The sequence below is a fragment of the Lynx rufus genome, unplaced genomic scaffold (assembly GCF_022079265.1).
Source record: "Lynx rufus isolate CCGP_SWC_20201006 ecotype Redwood Valley unplaced genomic scaffold, mLynRuf1.p SCAF_15, whole genome shotgun sequence".
NCBI lineage: Eukaryota > Metazoa > Chordata > Mammalia > Carnivora > Felidae > Lynx > Lynx rufus.
In genome coordinates, this window is record NW_025814829.1 from 42,503,002 (window position 1) to 42,514,970 (window position 11,969).

The window sequence follows — 11,969 nt, forward strand, 5'->3', positions numbered from 1 at the left end:
CACCCATACCTCCGGCGAACCATGGGATCTAACTTTTGATTTCCAACCAGGATTACCAGATGCCCCCCAGTGGCCCCACGTGTAAGACCCCTCTGTTTGAATGTCTACCCTCTCTTGAGACTTAAAGGTAGTAATTCCTTATGAATTAGTTGGCTCTTGGATGCTTTTAAGATTATTTAAAACATTTTATCAAATATTTGAGTTCTTTTCAGCTTACCCTGCAGGACGATGGGTCTGCCATCGTCATCAGAAGCAGAAGTTCTCCGGTTGCATATATGAATGTGCTGTTGTTTTAATCTGGAAGGATTTATTTTGGGTGAAAATACTGCCTTTTTGCTAAACATCAATAGCACTACATCAAGGAAAAAAGTAATTACCCAGACCTTTTGCACTCTTAGGTGCATTCTAGTAAAGTATTATTTTTCTACCAACTTTCATTATAAAATCAAAGGATCATCCAGGGGTGCCTGGGTGGCTCAGTTGGTTGAGCGTCTGACTTTGGCCCAGGTCATGATCTCGCAGTTCATGAGTTCAAGCCCTGCATTGGGCTCTGTGCTGATAGCTCAGAGCCTGGAGGCTGCTTCAGATTCTGTGTCTCCCTCTCTGTCCCTCCCCTGCTCGTGCTCTATCTCTCAAAAATAAATAAAAACATTAAACAAATATCAATCAATCAAAGGACCGTTCCGACAGGGGCCACATCACTTAATAGGAGTGAGACAAAACCCTGCCTCCCACCCCCCGTTTCCCAGGGCCACTGGAAGCCTCTCCTCCTGCCTTATCTGAGGAGGCCATCCTCTCTTCCCAAAGCAGTTTTTGTGTTGTCGGTATCATTGGGGGGGAAAATTACTTTTTGTCTAAACACAAGTTCTTCTGGTGGAAGCTTCCTGACATATCAGAAAGGAATATTAGTTTAATTTCTTCTGTGTGACCAACTCTGCCATCTGATATTCAAACTACACATTAGGATTCAAGTTTTTCTTTTTAAAGCGATTAAGATCACAGCTCTCTCTAGAGAGGACTGGATTATAAGGCCCAGCTCAGTGGTTTTCTCTCATGTAGATCTACGATGGCTTATCCACAATTTGAAATTCACAACTCTCTGAAAGTCAGCTTAGAAAAGATCTCATTTGAGAACAAAACCAGAGCTGACCTGATCTGATGTAGGGGCAAAACTTAAGCTCTAGGGAGGATGTTTAAAATCTTTATCTCATTTGGTGCCAATATTTATTCATTTTGCTGCAAAAACATTGATGCGTTTGCCGCTCAGGTCTCTGTCAGGGGTGTGTTACGCTAATAGACAGGAAGTGCACCAAATTACCTTTCTAAAATTGGGAGGGGTGATCGATTTTTCAAAAACCTGTTTTCTGTGAGGCAAGGGGAAGACGCGGTTGCTCCTGGGATGTAAGGGACAAGGAGGAAGAGAGGAGGAAAGTGGACACGGGCATATGGCTGAAGACTGCGCTTTCTCGCTGCACCCCATTCCGTGAACTTCTCCCCCCAGATCTTCAGCAGTGTTTCCAAACCGACACTATGCGTTTCTGTGAGTGAATTTGCAGGTGTGTGGGAACGGGGGCAAGTGGTTGGCTTTGTGCCTGTTTCAATGTAGGTCAGAAAAGAGGCAGCAAGTAGGGATGGATATGTGAGCACAGAGACAGAGAGGAATGTGAGACAGTTCTGAGTACTCCCAGAAGTTATTGGGGGGAGGGAGTTGTCCTCTCTCACAAGGTCTTGGAATTAGGATTGTGGTAGGGTATAGTTAAATATCTAAGGAAAAGGTAATAACAGGGCGTGCGACCGCTGTGAAAGTCTGGATGTCATCTTGCGTTTTCTTCTGTCTCTGTTTCCTGGTCTCTCTTATAGAAGTGAAACATCCATCCTCTCTGGAGACAAAGTCTTTTATTTTATGGTCATTTTGTGGGACTCGGGGATTATTGAATTCCCCTTACCTGCCCTGGTGCCCATGGCTGATGCATGAGACTGTCTGCACCACCGTTTCACAGCCAGAACAGCTGCTTTCAAGAGTGACTGGTCAGCCTCTTCTCTTAGGAAGATACAAATAGGACTCATGAAAACAATGTGCTGAAAAGCACTCTCAGCATAATGAAGTACTTTCTCATGATTGAATTAAAGTAATTGGTAGAGCAAAATGGGAATTAAAAAAAGTATGTGTGGCTATATGGGGACAGAGTACCAGCATCCATGCCCTAAATATTGCACCAGCACCAAAGAGCTGAAGGGCATTTGTGTTTCAGTATAAAGAAAAGTTGACATGTTTGCATGGGCCACCAGAAGATACTTGAGGGTGAATCAGTTCTTTAACAGAAATTCGCAAAAGAGCTATAGGATAATTCAGTAAATGAGTAAGGAGCAATTTCCTATTCAGATTTGTAGCCTCTGCAAGTGGTTCCTGAGACTTCTGTAAAATCTTAAATGACAGGAGAATGAATTAAAGAAATGGAATTAGTTGGCCTTGGGTCTGCTTTTAGCCACCTAAAGCATGAGAAAGATATTAACTTATTTATCTTTCCCAACACAATATTAAATGTATCAAAGAATTCACATCTTTGGGAGCTTCTCCAAGGGCCACAAGAACTGGGATTATTCGCCCATTTTACATGTGGGGATAGAATATTTAAGTGACTTACTCAAGTTATGCAGAAGATCTGCATAGACCTAGGAACTCATTGTTGGCACTAAAATATCTCTTTGCCTTCAAAGATGTGATATTAGTCTTGTTCCTGACCTTAGGAGGAACTTAGAGCTTTTCACCATTGAGTATGATATTAGCTGTGGCCTTGTCATAAATGCCCTTATTATGCTGAGGTGCATTTCTTCTATAACTAATTTGCTGAGAGTTTTCATCAGGAAAGGATGTTGATTTTGTCAATTTATATTCAAATAATCAAGTGCTTTTTGTCTTTCATTTTATTAATGTGATGTTCGCATTTATTGCTTTAGTGTATGTTGAACCATCCTTACATCCCACAGACCAATTCAACTTAATCATGGTGTTTGGTGCTTTTAACATGCTGTTGAATTCTGCTTCTACTATTTTGTTGAAGATTTTTGCATCTATGTTCATCAGGGATATTGGCCTATAGTTTTCTTATCTTGTAGTGTCCTTGTCTGGCTTTAGTATCAGAGTAATGCTGGCCCCAGGAACAAAACAAGGGTGCCTACTCTCCCCACTTCTGTTCAACACAGTACTAGCAGTCCCAGCCAGAGCAATTAGACTCCAAAAAGAGATAAAGAAATCTAAATTGGAAAGGAAGAAGTAAAACTGTCTCCATTTGCAGATGACGTGATATTATATAGAAAAACCTAACGACTCCATCAAAAAATTGTTGGAACTAATACATTTAGTAAAGTTACAAGATACAAAATCCACATGCAAAAATCAGTTGCATTTCCGTACACTAACAACAAACCATCAGAAAGAGAAGTCAAGAAAACAGTCCTGGCTACAATAGCATCAAAAACAATAAAATACTTAGAATTAAATTTAACAAGGAGGAAAAGACCTATACACTGAAATCTACAAGACACTGAAGAAATAAATTGAAGAAGACACCAATAAATGGAAAGATACGTTTACTGACTGGAAGAATTAATAATGTTAAAATGTCGACACTACCCAAAGTGATCTACAGATTCAATGCTATCTCTAAAATAAATTCCAGTGGCATTTTCCACAGAAACAGTAGAAAAAAATACTAAATTCCAAAATTTGTATGGAACCACAAAAGGCCCAATAGCTAAAAGCAATCTGGAAAAAGAACAAGCCCAGAAGTATCACACGAACTACCGTAATCAAAACAGTATGGTACTGGCATAAAAACAAAGACCTAAGCCAATAGAACAAATTTTAGAGCCCAGAAATAAATCCATGCATATGTAGTCAACTAATCTTTGACAAGGGCTCCAAGAACATGCAGTTGGGGGGGGGGTGAGGGGAAGAACAGTCCCTTTAATAAATGGTGCTGGGAAAACTGTAAATTCACATGCAAAAGAATGAAATTGAACCCCTATCTTACACTACTCAGAAAAAAATTAACCAGAAATGGATTAAAGACTAAAAGGTAAGACCAAAAACTAAAAAACTTCTAGAAGAAAACACTTAGGGAAAAAGCTTCTTGACGTTGGTCTTGCCAGTGATTTATTGGAATGTCACCAAAAGCACAAGGAACAAAAGCAAAATTAAGTGGAACTACATCAAATTAAAAAGTTTCTGCACTGCAAGGGAAACCATCAACAAAATGAAAGGCAGCCTACAGAATGGCAAAATATATTTACAAACCATAGATCTGATAAGGGGTTATTATCCAAACTATATAAAGAAATTATACAATTCAAGAGCAAAACAAAACAAAATAAAATCCAATTAAAAATGAGCAAGGGCTGGGGCGCCTGGGTGGCGCAGTCGGTTAAGCGTCCGACTTCAGCCAGGTCACGATCTCGCGGTCCGGGAGTTCGAGCCCCACATCAGGCTCTGGGCTGATGGCTCGGAGCCTGGAGCCTGTTTCCGATTCTGTGTCTCCCTCTCTCTCTGCCCCTCCCCCGTTCAAGCTCTGTCTCTCTCTGTCTCAAAAATAAATTAAAAAAAAAAAAAAAATGAGCAAGGGGTGTCTAGGTGGCCCAGTAGGTTAAGTGTCTGACTCTTAGTTTTGGCTCAGATCACGATCTCACGGTTTTGTAAGTTCAAGCCTCATGGCAGCACAGAGCCTGCTTGGGGTTCTCTCTCTCCCTCTCTCTCTCTGCCCCTTCCCTGCTAGCGCTGTCTCTGTCTCTCTCAAAATAAGTCAATAAACTTTTTAAAAAATGAGCAAAAGACTTGAATAGACACTTTTCCAAAGACACAGAAATGGACAACAAGTACATGAAAAGGTGCTCAATGTCATTCATCATCAGGAGAACGGAAATCAAAACCACACTGAGGTATCATTTCATACCTGTCATGGTGGCTTTTATCAAAAAGACAAGCGAACACATGTGGAAAAAAAGGAATCCTTGTATATTGTTAGTGGGAATGTAAACTGGTGTAGCAATTGTGGAAAACAGCATGGAGGTTCTGCAAAAAACTGAAGATAGAACTATCATACAGTCAGTGATCCTACTTCTGAGTATATATCCAAGGGAAACAAAATCATTATCTTAAAATTTTCTACACTCGCATGTTCACTGCAGCATTATTCACAATATCCAAGATATGGAAACAATCTAAGTGTCCACCAACAGATGAGTGGATGAAGAAGATGTGATATATACATATATCATATAATTATGACTATTATTCAGCCATGAGAAAGAAGGAAATCCTGACATTTGTAAAAACACAGATGGGCCTATGCTAAGTGAAACAAGCCAGAAAAAGAAAGACAAAGACAGCATGATATCCCTTATAGTGAAATCTAAAAAACTGAACTTATAGAAACAGAGTAAAATGGTGGTTACCAGTGGCTGAGGGGTAGGGGAAATGGGGAGATGCCGGTCAAAGAGTACTTGCCTTCAGCTATAAGAAGAATAAATTTCGGCAGCTAACATACAGCATGGTCTCTGTAATACTGTAATAATCCTGTGTTGTATACTTGAAATTTGCTAAGAGAGTAGACCTTACACATTCTCACTACACACACACACACACACACACACACATACAGGTAACTTCATGAACTGATGGAGATGTTCATTAACCTGATTGTGGTAATCATCTCGCAAAGTATGTCAAGTCACCACATCATACATTTTTAAATACATGTATTTGTCATTTACACCTCAATGAAGCTGGAAAAAAAGAAAAAATAAAGGACAGAAACGCCACAACAAAAAAAGGATGCAATATTTGCTCCCTAAAAAAAGACTTTTTATAGCATATTTGTAAGCAGGTAGATGAGCACAAGGGAAAAGACGGTGTTCTGGCGATCTGCAAACTGCACGAAGACACAGGAGGATTGTGATGGGCCATTAATACCGCCGTGGGGGCAACACTTAGTCTTGCTGCAGTGATGCAAGGGCCGAGCATTGTTTATTTGGCCCAAGGTGGGCACCACCAGTCAGTATTTTTTTCTTATTCCAGAAGTTCTAGTTTAAAATCTGCCATATAAATGTACTGTTGTCTCCTATGTCTTGTCTTGTAGAGCCAACTGCCTTATTTCCTCTGAAAATTTGAGACTGCTCTCCTACTGTTACCATTGCTGCCCAGAGGAGAGCCCCAAATCTCTGTGCTTAGCTCAGTATTGCTCTCCGAGGCTCTCCCATTGGAATTTGCTCATTGTCATCTGGACATTTCCTGTTGCTTCAGTCCCTCCTCCACTGCTTCACATCCAAGCTTGCGTGTGTAGCTCTTCAGGGCATATTACCTCCGAAGTCTGTATCCCCTCTCCTCCCAGTCCATTCTGTCTCAGCTTGTCTCAGACCTTCAGTGCTGCATGGATTTGTCCACTGACTGTACACACAATACCGGGAGAAGCTGTTTGTTTGTTTTAGTTTATTTATTTAGTTTAGTTTAGTTATTTATTTTGAGAGAGACAGAGACAGTGTGAGTTGCTCATAGCACGGAGCCTGATGTGGGGTTTGAACTCACAAACCGTGAGATCATGACCTGAGCAGAAATCAAGAGTCAGCCGCTTAACTGACTGAGCCACCCAGGTGCCCCAACACTGGCAGAAGTTTTGCTCCAACTTAATGAAGGAAGCACAACTTAACCATTTCAAAAACTAAGTGTGTTTGATTTGTATCACTAAACCCAATCATAGGCATTACAATACACCTTCTTTTGCAAATTCATTTTAATGCCACGTTACATAAAAAATATATTAAAATTGTAAAGGGTGCCTGTTGGTCCCGACTTCAGTTCAGGTCATGATCTCATGGGTTCATGAGTGTGAGCCCCATGTCGGGCTCTGTGCCAACAGCTCAGAGCCTGAAGCCTGCTTTGAATTCTGTGTCTCCCTCTCTCTCTGCCCCTCCCTTACTCACGCTCTGTCTCTCTCTCTCAAAATTAAATAAACATTTAAAAAATATGTATATATATTAAAATTTTGAATTAAATGGAAAATAAATTAAATTCCCAAACTAAATACCTGATTCAGCAAGCCTTGAGCTTTCTTTCTAAACCTTGAGCTTTCTTCAATGAAGCATTTACTGTAATAATTAATAGTGGTAACAACACAGGGATAAACACATACTCTCCATTTGTTCTTCCTAATAACAATGATTTGAGCTTTATGGTCCATCTATTTTTTTTTCCATATAATTTTCAAGATTTGCTGAATGCAAACCACTGCTTTTTTACACTAAGGTTCACCAAAACAAACAAATAAACAAACAAACAAACAAACCATACATAGACTCTGGTTTTAGATCCAGCACAATGATTTACAGAGTCAGGCACTTAATATTTTCTGCTGATGCCAACAAAAGTGTTAATTTCAGCTTGAGAAACAAACACCCTCATAGATTCTTTCTGCAGGACTGGTTTCTATTTCTTATCAAATGCAAAGAAAGAGAATGTCACCAGGGGACTTTTCCTTCCTAGAAACCTGCTGCCAGGCCCCCGAGGCAAGAGTCCAAATGTTGCTTCGACCCACCAAAGCCACAGCAGAGGCCAGAGGTGGAAGGCTGTCTGGCTATAACATCTGTCGCCCTGCGGTCCCAGGACCGTTTTGAGTGACTTTTACCACTTTGGTGGGAGTGGAGGCTCTAATCCTCCTCCAACACTGTTCGGCGTTCCTGAAGGAGGAAATCTGCTTCTTTTCAAAGGTAGACAGGGGTTACAGGGGCCTGGCCTTGCTTCCTGTTCTACAGTTTTCGAATCACCTTGCAGATGCCAGCATGTAGCAATCTGATGGCTTCCCTGTAGTGGTCAGTGCTTGCACGTGGGAGCATGAAGGCCGCCATATGGAACGAAAGGTGACTGGGCTGTGAGGATGGTGAGGAAGGGCTCTTTGCAACACTCAACCTGTCTTTCGTCTTCAAACGCCGTCCTCCTTCCAGCCAGGGCTGATGGGAGGCGAGGCCCCAAAGGCAAGAGGCTGATGTTCAAATCTCCTAATGGAGCTTGACAGCAGCCGGATTAAAAAGCACAAGTGCAGCACCCAGAAAGCAGTGCCAGAAAGCGTATGCATCCTCTGTCTGCTCCTTCTCCTGCTATCGGCTCTTTTTTTTTTTCAGAGAGCTGAACCATAAGATAAAACTTTTCAAAGAAACAGAGGCTTAAAAAAAAAAAAAAAAGACTAGCGATGAAAGGGCTTTGGTGAGTGGGAAAGGAGGACAGAAGTCAACTTTGTTGTGAGATTTCTAGGGGTCAGGAGCTTGGCTTGTCTGCAGGATAAATGCCTTTGAGGAAGCAGAGAGACCAGTGTGCAAAGGACATGATGACAGTCGCACAAATACTGTTATGCTAGCTAGATTCATTTGTAAAACCAGGCCAAGTTGGAAAGCAACTACGGACTTATTTTCTCTCTGCAGGCGACCGCTGTTACAAGCAAGAGCCTTCTCAGACTGGCCCTGCCTCCAGACTTTTCTCCCCCCACTTCCTCAGCACAGAACCTCCGGGGTCTACATTTCCGCTTGGGCACTGACCTATTGCCTTGCCCTGTTAGTGAACTATTTCACCTGGCTACCCCTTGCCTTCCCAGTGAAACTCCGAGATCCTTGAGGGTAAAGCAATGCATTAAAATGAATTCAAAAATATTTGCAGACTGTCTACACTGCATACTCAGCTGAATGGAATTCAAAGACATTTAAACGGCTCACAAAAATAAGACAGACACGAAGCAACTCTCTGTCAATGCAAGGCAATGATTGAGTGAAGTCACAAATATGTGGTGTTATATGAAGAATGGACATCAGATTTCCTTGGAAAGGGAGATTCTGCTAGAGAGACTGCAAGGGAGGGCATTAAGAAGCAACAACTCCCAGAAGAGTAGCTTCAGGATCTGCTGTTCAGCTGGGAGGAGGAGAAGCAGGGAGTCCAGTCTGACTCTAGCACCTTGAATATGACAAGGAATGTTCTTCTCCTCCCAGAATGATAGCTACCCAGCTGGGTACAAATAGGTGCACTTACTGAGAATCTGGGATTAACTGATTCTTTAACAGGACTGACATGCTGTGCACCTAGGCCCACGTTCAGGAACAAATATGGGTCTGGTGCTTGGGACATGAGCTGGTGCCCTGAGGAACAGGATCACAGTGACTTAAGGTTGAACACAACCATCCCTAGGGTAGTTGGTGCTGATTGTAGGCTATCCAGATTGCTTTGTCTTTTAACCCCTGTGACGAATCTCTGGCCATATAAGTGATCATGAATAGTGACAACTGGGGACATATGTCCTTTTGGCAGACATTTAGCAAACAAAAGACCAGAAGCCATCCAACCACAAAAATGCCAACACCACCTCTCCCAAATCGTCACAGGAAAATATGGAAATACCAGAAAACCTGTCTGGAGACCACGAATTCCCTGGGTGCTCTCGCATCTGTGCTGCGGCGCCACAGAGAGAAGCAGGAAGATCACTCACGGCCTGAAATCTGGTAGTTGCTGGCACCTCCAAAGCACCCTGTCAGGCTGACGTGAGGGGACATGCAGCTTCATCCTGCCGGCACCAAATGCACTCTGACGGGCCGCTGAAGACACAAAGCCCTTCCATTTACGATTCCTGGAAGCGTAACTTTCGTCTAGAAAGGCCAGAGGTACAATCATTCATAACTGTGGATAATTCTCTGAGTGACTGTACATTCCTGGGACTCGCATAAGACAGTCACAGACCGGAAACACTTTCAGGAGAAAAATGAACTCTGAAGAGACACAGGAAAGACAGGGGGCAGGAGATATAACACTAAGAATAGCTACGTGCTCATTCCAGGCCGGGCCCTGGGCTCAGGACTTGAATGCGCACGGTTTCGTTTAGCCTGTGTCACAACGTTCCAGCTGTGTCACAACGTCCCATTTGCTGCCTACTCACAGAAAGTCTCTAGGGTGAGCCGACATTGTCTCCACAGTCTCACTTCCCATTCATTCTTCCTCCTACCTTCGAGGTCACCAACCATCTTCGTGGTTGAAGACTACTTCCCATCTAGTAGTAGACACATGACTACATCTTACTCCATTCTTTACCTTTTGGTAACATTTGAAAGAGCTGACCATACTCTCCTTCAGAGCCTCAAAGGCTGATTTTTGTCAGGTTCTTTTATTTTTCGTGTAGGATCTATCAGTACCCAAAGCTGTTTTGTGTCTCTCTACACTAGAATGCAGCTCATGAAGGATGGGAACTCTGTTTCATTCACTGCTCTCTCCCCAGGACCTAGGGCAGTGTCTAATGCCACTGTGGCTGAGATACTAAACAGATTAAGGGAAATGGATGAGGGGAGACTGTGGAACCTTTTCAATTCTCTTAAGTTTTGTACAATGTGTATGTTTTGGGCTATAAAAACAATAATTGTGCAAAATTTCCCCAATACTGGAATATACGGTGTGGGAAGTGAAAGAATATGGAGAAGTCATTCATTCCTCTCCCCTACCTTTTACAGGGCCCCACCAAACGCCCCACCATATTGTTTTAGAGGACAAGGAATGGAGACAGATGGGAAGTAATTTTTATAGGTCACCTTGATAGTGAATTTTGGTTTTCTTGCCATCTCACTTAAACCCAGATGGATTAGCATTGTTTTACTGACACTGTCAGGAGCCATTTATGAATCTGAGAAAACATCATACCTGGGAAGACTGGCATTTTTCACCAACCCTACAGTCCTGGGAAAGCATGCAGTGGGATTCCTTGATGTTGACTGTCCTTGGAAACTGGGAGCCAGCTCAGGTTTTACTAAACCTGGCCCTGGTTTCTGGCCACAGATGCAAACTTCTCATCTATAATTAAGCAGCTGATAACTTTGCAGGGAAGAAAGGTGATTCGTGAGCCCAAGATAGATTCAATATGGTACGTGCCCCTCTCTTTGCCAAAATTTCAGACATGGCCTCTGTAGGTCTGAACCAAATGGTGGGAGTCATCACTGAGGTAAGGGAATCGTAAATCATAGAAACAGATTGAGGTACTCTGCAGGGTTCATGTCACAAGTCATTCTTCTTTTTCTGGGACCCACTGTGTTTGGGACAACCCTAGAGAATTCGTGTTCTAACACTTGCCAAGGCAGGCTGTGAGCGACAGAATTACATACGTAATGCCATTCAGTGATGAAGGAGATTTCCCATTTTCACTAGAATTTGTATTTACTTTTAGATCAACCAATATTAATCTTTGTCTAAATTCTTTTTGTTATAGAAATACCCTCCAAGTATTATTACAAAAGCTACTATTCCAAATCCCAAAGTTACTAGTAGAGAAAGCTATACATTCCTAAAGATTTAGGGTCTTGGACATATGTTGATATAAAGAAGGGAATATAAATTACATTTATTGAGTACCTCCTACATGTCTGACACAATTGAGATGCTGGCATGAATTTGAGAAAGGAAGTATCAGTGACGGAGATATTGCGTAAATATTCCTCATGAGTCGTGGATAGCAACTGCTCTTAGACCATGTAAAAGAAATTTTGGTATAGAACCAAAATAACTTACAATGAGAGGCATCTGGATTTCCTAATTCTGATTTCTAATGTTGTCCTCTAATAACTGGGCAGTCTTCAACAACTAAGTCAGGAATATACAAAATCCTATTTTCCATCTTATCCACACTTTAGGGGTAGGGTGGGAGGGCATGGAAACACTCAAGATTCGCTACAGACCCACTAAATCAGAAAACCTCCAAATGGGCCAGTTGTCTGTATATTCTGAGACTTCCACAGGTGATTCTCAACTATGTCTCTATTTAAGACCCATCACCACACAGCACTTTGTACTAAGCCTCCTCTGGAGTCTGTGAAGTCAACATCTCCTTGCTTGATCAACATGGGCTTTTTTGCTCCTATCAAAAGGCTGTTTTTTATTAACTTTTTTTTTTTTACTGAAATAT

The 11,969-nt window shown here is 41.9% G+C and overlaps 1 protein-coding gene across 3 annotated transcripts in view; it reads right to left on the bottom strand.

Moving 5' to 3' along the window:
* FAM163A (family with sequence similarity 163 member A) overlaps window positions 1–9,710 on the bottom strand; it is a 101,102-nt gene extending 91,392 nt beyond the window's left edge. For 2 of the 3 annotated variants that reach the window (XM_047076928.1, XM_047076925.1), the window contains exon 1: window positions 9,519–9,710. The gene's annotated coding sequence lies outside the window, so the exon portion shown is untranslated. The other variant, XM_047076926.1, reaches the window with a different exon arrangement.
* Between the last annotated feature and the right edge of the window lie 2,259 nt (window positions 9,711–11,969).